Source organism: Thamnophis elegans, chromosome 9, assembly GCF_009769535.1.
Source record: "Thamnophis elegans isolate rThaEle1 chromosome 9, rThaEle1.pri, whole genome shotgun sequence".
Taxonomy (NCBI): Eukaryota; Metazoa; Chordata; class Lepidosauria; order Squamata; family Colubridae; genus Thamnophis; species Thamnophis elegans.
In genome coordinates this window covers 19,983,437-19,997,657 of record NC_045549.1, presented here as the reverse complement: position 1 = coordinate 19,997,657, position 14,221 = coordinate 19,983,437, and positions in this window count along the sequence as shown.

Below are 14,221 nucleotides of genomic sequence, written 5' to 3'. Positions count from 1 at the left end.
AGACATGGAATGAAGTTTAAAAAGATACGTCAGGATGTTAAGAAGGAAATGGTTTACATATAAATTACAACAAAGAAAAAATATATTGAAATTACAGGAGGAAGAACTGTATTAACAGATAACATGTCCATGCAAAAAACATTTCATCAATATTATTCCAGTGTGCAAAAAGTAAATGACATTAAATGGTGTTTTTTTTTAATCAGGGCAACCTGGTCTATCTAAATATGGGACGGAACATACTGCTTCCGCTTAATCTCTCCCCTGGTATAACCTACAAAGCCAGGAGAGCCCGTGGTTTAGAGGTTAATACATCTACCTAATATGTAAGTAACCCAAGTGAGAATCCCAGAAGGGTATGGCTAGCTGACAAGAGCTAAATAGCTTGAAATAGATCTACAGTAGTCTCCCTTTATTTCTTTGTTGGTGAATATAAATTTAACACAAAAATAATTTGTCACAAAAGTGACTGCCTGCAAAGGTTCCTGGATTGGGGCTGAAAAACGAAAGTGGAAGCAGTATGCTCCATCCCATATTTGGGTAGACCAAGTTGCCCTGATAAAAAACACTTAAGTTTAAGCTATTACAAAGATTAAAGCATGAAAGGTGCCTGAACCAGATGGATTATCAGGTATTATATGTTTTGAGGATGATTTTTTGCAATCTTTACAAAACATGGTGAACTCTTATCTACATAAAGGAAAGATGCCAGAGAATTGAAAGAGGCCAATAGAGTACTAATAACCAAAGTGGGACAGAATTTGACTTTGACAAGAAACTATAGGTCAATATCATTATTGAATAATAAATACAAGTTGTTTACAACTATTCTTATTGATACTGAAAATAATTTTGCAAGAACATATTCATGAGGATGAATATGGGGTTATACCCAGAGGTGGCATTCAGCAGGTTCTGAGCAGTTCTGGAGAACCGGTAGCGGAAATGACTGGCCCCACCCCCATCTATTCTCTGCCTCCTGAGTCCCAGCTGATCGGGAGGGAATGGGGATTTTGCAGGAATCTTCCCTTGGAGTATGATGGGAATGGAGATTTTATAGTATCCTTCCCCTGCCAGGCCACCAAGCCACACCCACCATGCCATGCCCACCATGCCACGCCCACAACCAGTAGTAAAAAAATTTGAATCCCACCACTGTTTTTACCTAATGGATAAGTAAAAGACAATACTAGAAATGTGGATATTTTGGAATATTTGAAGTAACATAATGAAAAATAATCTGCATCAATTTTCTTAGATGCAGAGACGATCTTTGATCATTTTAACTGGTCTTTCTTGTTCAAAGTTTTAGAAGATATGAATTTTGGAGAGAACTTTGTAAAATGGGTAACACTGATTATTTTTTTTAATGGAAATTCCCTAGCATTCTGAACTTCAGTCAAAACCTCTGCTGTTTAAAAGCAAAAATTATACCCTCCAATTTGTGCCATTGAAATAGAATCTTTGTTCTATTTTAATCTATCAGTAAAAGAAAAAAAAATACTGTTCTGTCTAATGCAGGGTTCTAATAGGAATTTCTTTTAAGAACTATTATAATTGTTATCAATCTTCAGATTTATATTAAAAATCTTCAATCAGGAAATACTCTATTCTTAAAATTCTTGAAAAAGAAGGATTATAACACAAGCAATTGAAATGTAAGGGAATAGTGACAACATTATAATTAATTTAATTGTCAACACCATTTGTGATATGGTAGAAGAGTTAACTACTGTGTATAATTAGTAGATAATGTTATGTTTTTTCCACCTCAGTTATTTAACTTTTCTAAACCAAGAACACACCTTAAAAACTGACAGAAAACTACATTCATCACACCCTTCCCACGGTTATAATTATGAATTACAGCAGGCAGCACATCATAGCATATACTGTGCTGGTAAGTGTCATCTTTGAAAAAGGGAAGAAAAATCCTAAACCCACAGACTTGCCCTTGTTTTAAAAGTAAAACCAACTATTTTTTTTATTTCAATCACATATTTGCACAGTGAAAGTCACATTCTCAAACTGTTTCTTCTATAAAGCTTAATTTGTAAAGCCAGTGCATCATCTAGTTTTGATGACAGGTGATAACATCTACGTAGCACTGGCTTTTCTTCATTGCTAAAACATTTTGTTCTCTAAGGATATAATCCTAGTAAGTGGAGAAAAAAGTTCTGTTGACCTCATTTGGATTTATGTCTCAGTATATAGGCCTTGAAGTCTGCTATGATGTTGTTTTGAAAGCTTCAAAATCCTACTTAATAAAATAGTTATAGAACATACTGCGAATGTTAAAAACATAGCAAAACAACAACAACAACATAAGCACAAACATGCACACACATTCATATATGGCCCTTAATTACTGTGCCTCATAAAGTGACTATTCACAGTTACAACAATAATGAAAAAATGCAGGTAGACCTTGACTCACAAGCACAATTGTTGCTAAGTGAGACAGTTGTTAAGTGAGTTTTCCCCGATTTTACAATCTTTCTTGCCCCGTTGAATTGCTGCACTTGTTAAATTAGTAACATGGTTGTTAAGTGAATCTGGCTCCCCCAATGATTTTGCTTCTCAGAAAGTCACTAAAGGTGATCATATGACCCTGCGATACTACAACCATCATAAATAAGAGTCAGTTGCCAACAGCCATGAGATACGACCGGTACGCCCCAGTACGGGCGTACCTGTGCCTGCTGGGAGCACCAGGTACCGTTCTGGTATAGTGCTCTGGAGGGTACACCTGCCCGCCCGCTCTCCTTACCTCTATTTCAGCCGATCAGGACATTTGTGCATGCGCACAGTGTATGGCATCTGCATGATGCTCCACCAAGCAGCTGGAGCATTGCAGGCAGTGGGTACGCATGCGCGTGCTGCTCGCGCGTGCTGTGCACATACACCTGGTGGGTGCCTGGCCCCATTGCACTGTACCGGTTCGGAATCCACCGCTGGTTGCCAAGCATCTAAATTTTGATCACATGACCATGGGGATGCTGCAACCGTGGGGTTGTCATAAGTGTGAACATCAGTCATAATGGCACTTTTTTCAGTGCCATTGTAACTTTTGTTACTTGAGGGTTACCTTTAAATGTATGACCAATTCTCACATTTACAAGTTTCACAGGTCAGCAAAGCAAAGCAGAACTGAAGTAAGAGCACAAGCACAGTCATGATCGCACCCAGAGAAAGTTTCACGTAACAACCGAGTTGCCAGTCCCCCAAAAGTGCTAACTTGCAAGTTAAGAAACTCAGCTCTGTGGCTTCCAGTGGAAAAATGGTGGTTTTAGCCATGAATACAGAATAAATAGAATACAGAATAACAGAGTTAGAAAGGACTTGGTAGGTCATCTAGTCCAACCCACATGCTCAAGCATTTCTGACACATGGCTGTTCGATCTCTCTTGAAAGCCTCCAGTGATGAAGCACCCACAACTTCTGAAGGCAACTTCTGTTCCATTGGTTGGTTGTTCTCACTGTCAGAAAATTTATCCTCATTTCTAGATTGAATGTCTCCTTGGTCAGTTTCCATCCATTATTCCTTGTCTGGCTTTCAGGTGCTTTGGAAAATAGCTTGACCCCTTCGTCTCTGTGGCAGCCCCTCAAATATTGGAACACTGCTATCATGTCACCTTGGTCCTTCTCAAATACTTCACATATATGAGTGTTGTGGCCCAGCAGGAGCCGTTGGAGCTGCAAACAGACTCTGCCAGCGAGGGGCCTTATGAGTCGGCTCTTAATAGGTGGAGGACCCTGGCCAGGGTTCCAACTCCGAGCAGAGTGCAGAGAGGCTGGTTGGCCACCAGGAGGCGCCTGAGGCATGGAGCAGCGGTGAAAGCCAAAGGGAGCGTGCTCCGGACGTCAGGCCTTCCAGCAGTGACAAAAAGACAAGGGAGGTGGTCCTGTATGCCCGGCAATGCCGGGCAGATGGACGTAGAGAACAGCTATGCAGATACAAAAGATAATTGAACCAAAATGGTTGTAATTAGGCTCCTCTCAAGATAGTATTTAAAGAGAGACTCTGGGAGGAGTCTGGTTTGCAGGATTCAACTTAATTCTTAACGCTGGAGAAGCTGTTATCTGTATCTGTCAAAGTCTGAGTTGCTGCCAAGGTTCTTATCTGTTTGTATTGCTTGGGCTTTCAGCCACCAAGATTTATGTTTCCTGCTAATAAAGTGCTGTGGCATTCCAGTTAAGCTTGTCTTGGCATTCGTTACTGGACAGAGGAGGGGGTCAGAACATATGAGTAAATGAGCAAATATAAAAATGGCTTCCTAAACCGATTTTAGATTATATTTACTGTTGTAGGAATAAAAGACAAGATTCTTTGATGGACTTTTCCTTTCCTCTCTTCCTCACTGCATTAACTGCCTTTCATTGGTTCTTTGTTGTCGTACAATGTTCTGCTAAATTAAAATTGGGATTAAATGCATAGAATTTATATACCTGTCATTCCTTAAAGTAATTATTCTCCACTCTGGAATGATCACCGAATGAAACAGGAAGAACATTTTTTTTTTTTGTGGGAGTAAACTTTGCTTTGACCTTCCCTTCATTTGCTCAATTTTTGGTAGAGATTTCCTTTTCAGTTGCCCAGTGTTTGAAATTTGGTCAATCCACAGGCATTTGGATCAGCATTTATGAGCATCTAATCTTTTGCTCATGGGACAGAAAGGCTGAGTGGTTGTTTCCAGGGTAATTCTTCAGCTGTTATCTTCGGCCTCCAGGATTAGTGTGCTGCTGGGTAAGCATGCAGCTAAGAGATATAAAACATCCATTAGGAATATAGCCCCCAAATTAATTTGGACCTGGTGATTTACATGGATATACAGGAGATGTAAAATTTGCATCCATTGTAATGTGTTTTCTATTGCAAACCTCCTACCAATAAAAAAATATCAGACCTAATATGTTTTTCGAGTCATTGGGATTTCACTGTATATTCCTTGATACCGAAGAAAAGAATAGAAGATGCTATTGTTCATTGACAAGTGAATTTCAGCTGAAAATTAGAATAGAATAGAATAACATAGTTGGAAGGGACCTTGGAGGTCTTCTAGTCCAACCCTCTGCTTAGGCTGGAAACCCTACACCACTTCAGACAAATGGTTATCCAACATCTTCTTGAAAACTTCCAGTGTTGGAGCATTCACAACTTCTGCAGGCAAGTTGTTCCACTGAGTAATTGTTCTGTCGAGAAACTTCCCCTTAGTTGCTTCTCTCCTTGATTAGTTTCCACCCATGGCTTCTTGTTCTATCCTCAGGTGCTCTGGAGAATAGCTTGACTCCCTCTTTTTTGTGGCAGCCCCTGAGATATCAGAACACTGCTATCATGTCTCCCTAGTCCTTCTTTTCATTAAACTAGACATACCCAGTTCCTGCAACCGTTATTCATATATTTTAGTCTCCAGTCCCCTAACCATCTTTGTTGCTCTTCTCTGCACTCTTTCTAGAGTCTCCACATCTTTTTTATCTCCTGGCAACCAAAACTGGATGCAGTATTCCAAGTGTGGCCTTACCAAGGCATTATAAAGTGGCATTAAAAACACTTCATGTGATCTTGATTCTATCTCTCTTTGGAGTCTCTGTGCTCCTTTCACTTTATTTCAGAAGTATTTGAGTTTAGAAAGAAGACACTGTTGTTTTTGCTGGTTTTTGATGCTCCTGACCCTGAATCACATTGGTCAACTCTATCTACACTTCCATCAGCCACAACATTCTGAGATTTCAATTATCTTAAAGTTCTGGAAAATGTTATTTATGAATAATTAAGTCATCTGGGATGTCTTTTGTGTGAACAAAATTGCTCCAGATTTTTCTTCCCCTTTTACCTTGTCTTTCACTGCTCAGTTATAAATGGTGTACGAGAAAGACCTTGGGAGACGGGGCCCAAAGTTGCTACCTGGGGAGCGGTCAGATAAGAGACAGCATAGCCCATGATGTGTGGACTTTAACTCCCAGAATTCCCCAGCCAGCATTGCCCATGGCTACATAGTGAGTGAAGCAACAGACTCAGAAAGGATCCTCAAAAGGCTTTTGTGCCATAAAGGTAACAATAGGAGAGTTTTATTTTTAGACTTGCAAGATTCTATCAATGCAGCTTCAAAAAAAAAAAAAGATATAGTTTAATTGGCCACATTTCCTGTCTGGCCTACCTGGAAAGGCTGACCTGTTGTGTTGAGGCTCAATGTCAGGGTAATGATGATCTAATAGCTTACTGTAATGCTGTAATAATGATGCAATAGTAGTAATGAGTCAGCAGGGTTATTTGATTCTTTACCACTTTAAGAGACTGTATTATAAGAGAGACCTGGTTGGGGCGTATCTCTCGCTCTTCATGTGTGCTTCTGTGCTATAGTTGATGATTGCCTGACTTTGGCTAGTACGCTTATATATATATTCCTTGTAGATAAACCACTACCATATTTTTCGGAGTATAAGATGCACCTTTTTCCCTCAAAAAAGAGGGTGAAAATCTGGGTGCATCTTTTACACTGAATACAGCATTTTTGGCCTCCCGAAACCCTGCCCCTCTTTGCAAAATGGCCGTGCATAGCCTTTAGAAGGTTTCCAGAGTGGCCCTGGGGTCTGGAGAGAGCAAAAATGAGCAAAAAAGGGGCTGGTTTTTGTTTGTCCCTCCCCACAGCCCCCAGGAGCACTCTACAAGCCTCCTTAAGGCTATGCATGCCCCTCTCTTTTTGACAAAAAATGGGCCCATTTTTGCATAAACCGAGCCATTTTTGGGAGGTCTGCAGAGTGCAAAACCTTTTTTAAAAAATTGCCTCTTCAAAATCTTGGTGCATCTTATACTCCAGTGCCTCTTATACTCCGAAAAATATGGTATTTGAAAAGACAAACCTCTGTTTACTGTATTTTGCTCCTGGGCTGTCTCAAAATAGTCATACTGTGCGCACTCTGACACTCAAAGTATACAAAATTGCATTTAAAAGAGGAAGGGAAGTTTATGCTTTCAATAATTATGATAACGAAAATGGAACAGAAAGAGTCGAAGCTTTACTTAACTGGGAGATTAAAAGGGGCTTCTTCAGTGCTGGACTAACAGTAAAGGCACAGAAACATGAACAAAAATAAATGTGTGGTGCATTCATCTCTTGGGAAAGTGATTGGAGATGATATGCACAATTTTGTCCCTGCTTTAAATCAGGCCAGTAGAGGAAGAAGACTTCCCTACTGCATCACTTTTTCCTTCCACTTTGCAGCAAAGAAACCTTTTTTCACAATGAACCCTGCGAAGAAGAGGTCACGCAGTTTTACCGCTGTCATTTTACCCCAGCGACAACTTGCTGGAGTGAAAGTGAGTTCAAAGTGTCAGCTATCCAAATCATATTACTCTTCCTCATCTAGACTTCCGTTTGGTCCCTGCCCATCTCTGAACTGCATAAGGCTGTCTAATGGACACTTAGACTAATTATGGCTAACCTATTATCCTAGCTTAAGCACCAATTTTATCCACCCATTAGTGAGAGGAAGGATGAATTTTTATGCTTTTTGTGAGAGAAGGCAATTTGCCAGTTTTCCATTAGAACCCTTGGGACTGAAACATATGTACACATCCAAGCAGTTTATAATACATAATATAATATAATGAGGGTCATTTTCCATCTCAATCTCCCTGATTTCTATCTATACACATAAAGCTGAGGCATATACAATACAATATGCAAAAGACAGCATTCATTTCAAGAGCTGATACATATTGATATCCAAAGTTGTAACAACGTAGTCCTCGACTTACAATAGTTCACTTAGTGACCGTTCAAAGTTACTACCACACTGAAAAAAGCGACTCATGACCCTTTTTCACACTTACAACCGTTGCAGCACCCCCTTGGTCATGTGATCAATATTGGGATGCTTGGCAACAGGTTCATAGTTATGATGGTTGCAGCGTCCCGGATTCATGTGATTTCCTTTTGTGACCTTCGGACAAGCAAAGTCAATGGGGAATCCAGATTCACTTAGCAACAATGTTATTAACTTAACAGCGGCAATGATTCACTTAACAACTGTGGCATGAAAGGTCTTAAAATGTGAGAAAACTTAACAAACGTTCCAGTTAGCAATGTTTGGGGCTCAATTGTGCTTGTAAGCCGAGCACTACCTGTATTTACATCTATTTGTGACACCACAGTAGTTTAATTTTTCTGGGAAGATGATTGCTCTAGTGCAGAGGTGTTAAACTGGATATCTTCAAGAGCCGGATCAAAGTTTCAAAGTTTCAAAGTTTAATGAATTTATATGCCGCCCAATCCCGAAGGACTCCAGGCGGCTTACATAAAAACAACTCTGAAAAGAATACTGAAAATTAAAATAGAGAGGGAAAGCGGTTAAAAAACACATCATGCACTCAATCTTAATGGGGTTGGACCTCATTCATGAGGTCAACAGCCCCAGGCCTGCCGGAATAGCCAGGTCTTAGTAGACTTTCGGAAGGCTGAGAGAGTGGGGAGGGTCCGGATCTCTGGGGGTAGATCGTTCCATAGGGCCGGGGCAGCTACAGAGAAGGCCCTCCCGGAGGAGCCGCCAGATGACATTGTCTAGTCGACGGCACCTGGAGAAGGCCCATCCTGTGTGATCTTATCGGACGCTGGGAGGTATGTGGCAGAAGACGGTCTCGTAGATATCCGGGTCCTAAGCCATGTAGGGCTTTAAAGGATCAGCATTGTATTTCTCCTCTGTGGGCTGGTTGGGGGAGGGATGGGAGGAGATGTATGGACATCTCCTGCAGCACCTGCCACCCAAAACGGGGCACGGGGGGAGCCCCACATGGTGCCCCTGTGGCCCTTTTTGGCCGGCAGGGTATTGCAGGAGGCCATCTGTTTTGGCTGCCAGAGGCACAGTGGGCCAGTCCTTTGCTATTTCTAGGCCGGCCCTGTGTGCCATATTTAACCACCCCGCAGGCGGATTCAGCCCGCGGGCCTTGAGTTTAACACCTCTGCTCTAGTGGGAGAGACTGTGATGGAATTGGGCAAGGATAACATATTTTAAATTCATAAAATCTGTGAAAATTCAGCATATCTGGCAGTTATAATTAAATAATAATAATTTAGGAAACAATCTTAAATTCCCGTGAAAAGCGATAATGCTATGGTTATTTTTTCTATAGGCAGAGACCCCTTTAATATAACCAAAGATACATTTGTGGACCTTTGATCACTAGGCATACCATTGTGAAAACTCATTTTTTTCCAGGTTCTTGACAAGAAGAATGACTGTTTAAGTCCATAATGTCTGTACATATTTTTGGTTTCTGGTAAAGAACTATTTTTAGGTTTTATTCCATTCATTTCTTTTAGGTATTGTGATTAATTTAACAACAACAACAACAACAACAATTCTGATTTCCTGATAGGATCAATATTGAACACTTTCTGTTATGACATCTACTTTTTTATAGAATGAAGTGTGAATTTTTCAATAATATTTACTCCTTTATTTCCTTTCTGCCACAAAGTACATTCATAATGAGTTTAATTAAGTGCAAATGAATGCTAGCCTATAATGTTACAAAAGGTTGCTATGCACCGATAAATCATAATTAAATGTTTTTAGGCTAATAGTAGGAGCAATTTACAGTTAGGCTGCTTCCAACAAATGTTAATTGTTGCTTTAACTGACAAATATTCTCAATTAAAAGGCCAACAAATCTGAAACCTATTTTTAAAAACCACTGGGGTATATACTTCTTGAATGAACAGCATGCTCTTTATTCACCAGGAGCTATTCAAAAAAGGGGAAATCCTTGATGGCAGCTTCCCTGGCTTTAAGCTGAAGAGGCTGGATTCAGTGTGACACATTTGCTGATTACTATGGTGAAAAGTGTTTTTTTTTTAACATGCCCTGAATTGTTAAGAAAACATGACCTCTTCCCAGAAAATGGTACCAACTGGATACAAAAATAATGAACAAGGACAAAGTGGTCAGACATGAAGCTTTGGATATCTGAACTTCAAGGTTTATTAATATACATTATATTTACTAATATATGTTCTGACCTGAGCTTAGCGCACAAGATAATCTGCCATAACGTCCTACCAGTTGATGACTACTTTCACTTCAACTGCAATAACACAAGGGCTATCCATAGATACAAACTAAATGTAATCCGTTTGAATCTTGATTGCGGGAAAAACTATTTCAGCAATAGAATAGTAAATGTGTGGAACACCATACCTGATCCTGTTGTTCGTTCCTCTAATCCCCTACTTTTTATCTTAAGCTGTCTACGTGGAGCTTACACATTTCTTAAGAGGTCCCTAAGGGGGCGTGCATAAGCGCACCAGCGTGCCTACCGTCCCTGTCCTACTGTCCCATTTATACGTACTCTTTTTATGTGTTTATGGCTATGTTTTGCTTATTTATATCAGTTTATTTGTGCCATTATTTCCAAAGTTTTGTGGGTTTTCATCCTTTCAGGGAGATGATTGAAGGGCAAGATAGGCACCTTGAAATTTATATCCCCAAGGCTGAAAATGCTAGGGTTCTGGTAATGATTTATCAATAGGGATGGGTTGCTGCCGGTTTTACTACTGGTTCACAACCCACGTGCAATGCACACGCACCAGACACATACTGCACACGCTGTTCAATGTAAATTGTTCTTTGTGCATGCACAAAACAATTTACAGTGTATTGCTCCTGCGCAGTCACTAAAAACCAAAATGGTGGCGGCCCAACAGTGGCAAGGGAACCAGTTCGGGAGTGTGGCAGGCCTGGGTCGCTGCTGGTTCTGCGACCCAGGCCTGAATTCCAATACCAGTTCAGCCGAACCGGGCCGAACCAGAAGCAACCCAGCTCTGTATATCAACTGCCATAGTCATCTGTAAACTTCCACTGATGTGAGAAAGCTTTAGATAAATGTGGATGGAAGTGAGGAAAAGTTATAGATACTTTACAGACCAATTTTTGTGTTATGTAATACAGTTTAATTTAATACAGTTTAATAATTACAGTTGGGTAATATGTGCTTGGAAAGGAATGCAAGGAAGTAATTGTTCTTTTATTTCCTTTGCTACATTGCTTTCTAGATGAGAATAAATATGATAATAACTTTAAAGATAAGCTATTCCTGCTTATTTCATTCTCAAACTCATTTTCCCCAGATTTTCACCTGTTATTTGGTTGAACCAAATTTCTGGACCCATCCCCTATTGAAAGAAAAGAAAAGAAAAGAAAAGAAAGAAAGAAAGAAAGAAAGAAAGAAAAGAAAAGAAAGAAAGAAAGAAAGAAAGAAAGAAAATTACTCACTTTGTTGCAACACCTGAGTGAATAAGGGATCAATAAATAAAAGTATGTTTTGGTGGTCTAGATTGTTTACCAAAAAAACAACAACCCCTAGGTATATTAGATTTCAAAATGCTGGTTGCTAGTTTTTCATTTAACATTATCCAACCATCCTTCTCTGAATATTTCAGGTTTTGCAATGTCATTTTCTTAGTTTGATCAATTTAAACTAGGTCTGAGCTTCAGCAGGCCAATTTAAAAATTAAAGAAAGAAACATTTCTTATGTAAGATACTACGAATCCTTGGGTTCTTAAATAATAAATTACAAATGTACAGAAATAGGGAAGGGAATAAAAATGTCTCACAGAGAGTTTTCATATGACTTGTTGCCCACAGAAGTTCCTTCCCAATTCTATTTGTTTTTCAATCCAATTATTATCATTGGATTCCAGCTGAATGAACGAGGACTTATTTTTGAGTACATGTGTATAAAATAGCACCAACAGTTGTTTGAAAAAACAGTTAAACGATAGGATTGGGCTTTAGCAAAGCCAGTTTTTCCAGTGTAAGCCAGAAAATCCAGTTTATTTTCTTGCCCTGAAATTTCAGAATTATCCTATTTCTTTATTAAAAGGATAATTTTTCTTTTAGCTTTTGTCCAAATAATTCTGAATCACATCAGTTTGAACATGCGTAATGAGTGAATCAAGACACAGTTGAGTGAGCCTCTTCTGTTGAACATATTCATATTTGTAATATATTGGGTCATTCAATTATTTATTGATTAGGCATGTCTATGAGCCACTTTTGTGACATAATTACAGTTGTTGTTGTTGTTAGTTGCGAAGTCGTGTACAACCCATCGCGACCCCATGGACAACATTCCTCCAGGCCTTCCTATCGTCTACCATCCTCTGGAGTCCATTTAAGCTCACGCCAACTGCTTCAATGACTCCATCCAGCCATCTCATTCTCTGTCATCCCTTTCTTCTTTTGCCCTCAATCTTTCCCAGCATTAGGCTCTTCTCCAGTGAGTCTTTCCTTCTCATTAGGTGGCCAAAGTATTTGAGTTTCATCTTCAGGATCTGGCCTTCTAAAGAGCAGTCAGAGTTGATCTCTTCTACGACTGACTGGTTTGATAATTACAGTAGAAATGCATATTCCTGACCCAGCTGTTCTTTCTTTTATCAGTACAAAAAGGGACAAACAATGTTCTAAGGAATTGTATGCATCCACACCAATCAGGGATTAAGATTAGGTTTAAGGCTTTCTAAAAACTTTAGGTTCAACTCCTGAGCCCCCCAAAGTTCACAGAAATGCAATCTGATAATGTTACTGAAGAAAAAAAATATTGAATGCATGGAAAATAATCATACTAAATGTATTTAATTTCCAGACCGATTTGGCTAGTATCTCAGAGCACTTTAAAGATGAACTGATTTATTATTGTGGAAACTCTTTGGATTATAATACACTTTACATGATACATGGATTATAGAGAAACTCTTTAATTTAATAGATTTTTCTCTCTAACCCCTCTTATTCCATGCTTTTGGTTTTATTCATTCCTAGTATTTAAAGGACAAGTGTGGCTTTAGATGCTCACAAGCAAACACAGACACACAAAGATTTTACAACCTGATGGAAAGAATTAAGAATAATTTTAGATGTGCTATTGGACTGATTGTTATCAGTATTTATTGTCCCTTTTCCACTGAAGTTTTCAAAGCATCTACTAAAACAATCAGATGGAAACAAGACTTTAAAAGAATAACATTAAATTTGTATGCTATCCATCTCGTCAAGAGGCAATCCTAGGTGGCTTAAAACTAATACGTGGCTTCATGTGGTAAAGTTTATGCACTGAATCTAATACATTAACTATAATCCTAAATCATCAATATTAATCTTTGGAGATTAAGACTCCACCTCCAAACCATGTGCATCTTGCTTTCTTCCCTTTCATCTTTGATGACTTTAGTCAATTTTAATGTTAGTATTTATTATTTTAATATTTTATTGTTTTTACTTGATTGTAAGTCACCTGAAGTCACCTCTTAGCGAGATGGATGGCATTCAAAATGAAACAAACAAATAATAAGTAAATAAATAAATGTATGTTCCAGAGGTGGTATTCAGCAGGTTCTGACCAGTTCTGGTGAACCTGTAGCAGAAATTTTGAGTAGTTCAGAGAACCGGTAAATACCACCTCTGACTGGTTCTGCTCCCATCTATTCTCTGCCACCTGAGTCCCAGCTGATCAGGAGGGAATGGGGATTTTGCAGGAATCTTCCCCTAGAGTGGGGTGGGAATGGAGATTTTACAGTATCCTTCCCCTGCCATGCCCATCAAGCTGCGCCCACTGAGCCATGCCATGCCATGCCTATCAAGCCATGCCCACAGAACCAGTGGAAAAAAAAATTGAATCCCACCACTGGTATGTTCATATTCTGAAGCCTCCTCTTTCCATTTTTGCAATGTTTTTTGCAGTAGGTCTAGCTGTTTTTTGAAAATGCTCCAGAATTGAAAAAGAAAGAAAGAAACTTTTGATTAAATTGGCCATGGAATTACCTGAATACCATCCAATTATCATACAAGAGGAAAGATATTTTCTAGGGATGCTCTTTTTAAGGTCTTTACATTATTATTGTCCCAGGCACTATGAACTGTTCTTGGTGGGTTTTTTTTCAAAGCCATATGTGGCTGTTCATTTACTTTCTCTTCAAATGTATGCTATTATTGCTAATGTTTCTAGTTTTATTTTTCTTTTGCTGTGATGTGTTTTTATTCTCATTAGGGTTAACTTAATCTTATATTTTATATTTGTACACCACTTTGAAAACATTAGTTCTTGGCTGCTTACACATTCATGAATCAGTATTATTAAGGGGGAAAATGTCTAATGTACTCCCTGTAAAACCCAATAATTATGAATTTAAAAGGACTTTAAATGTGTTGAGATATTGTAACATA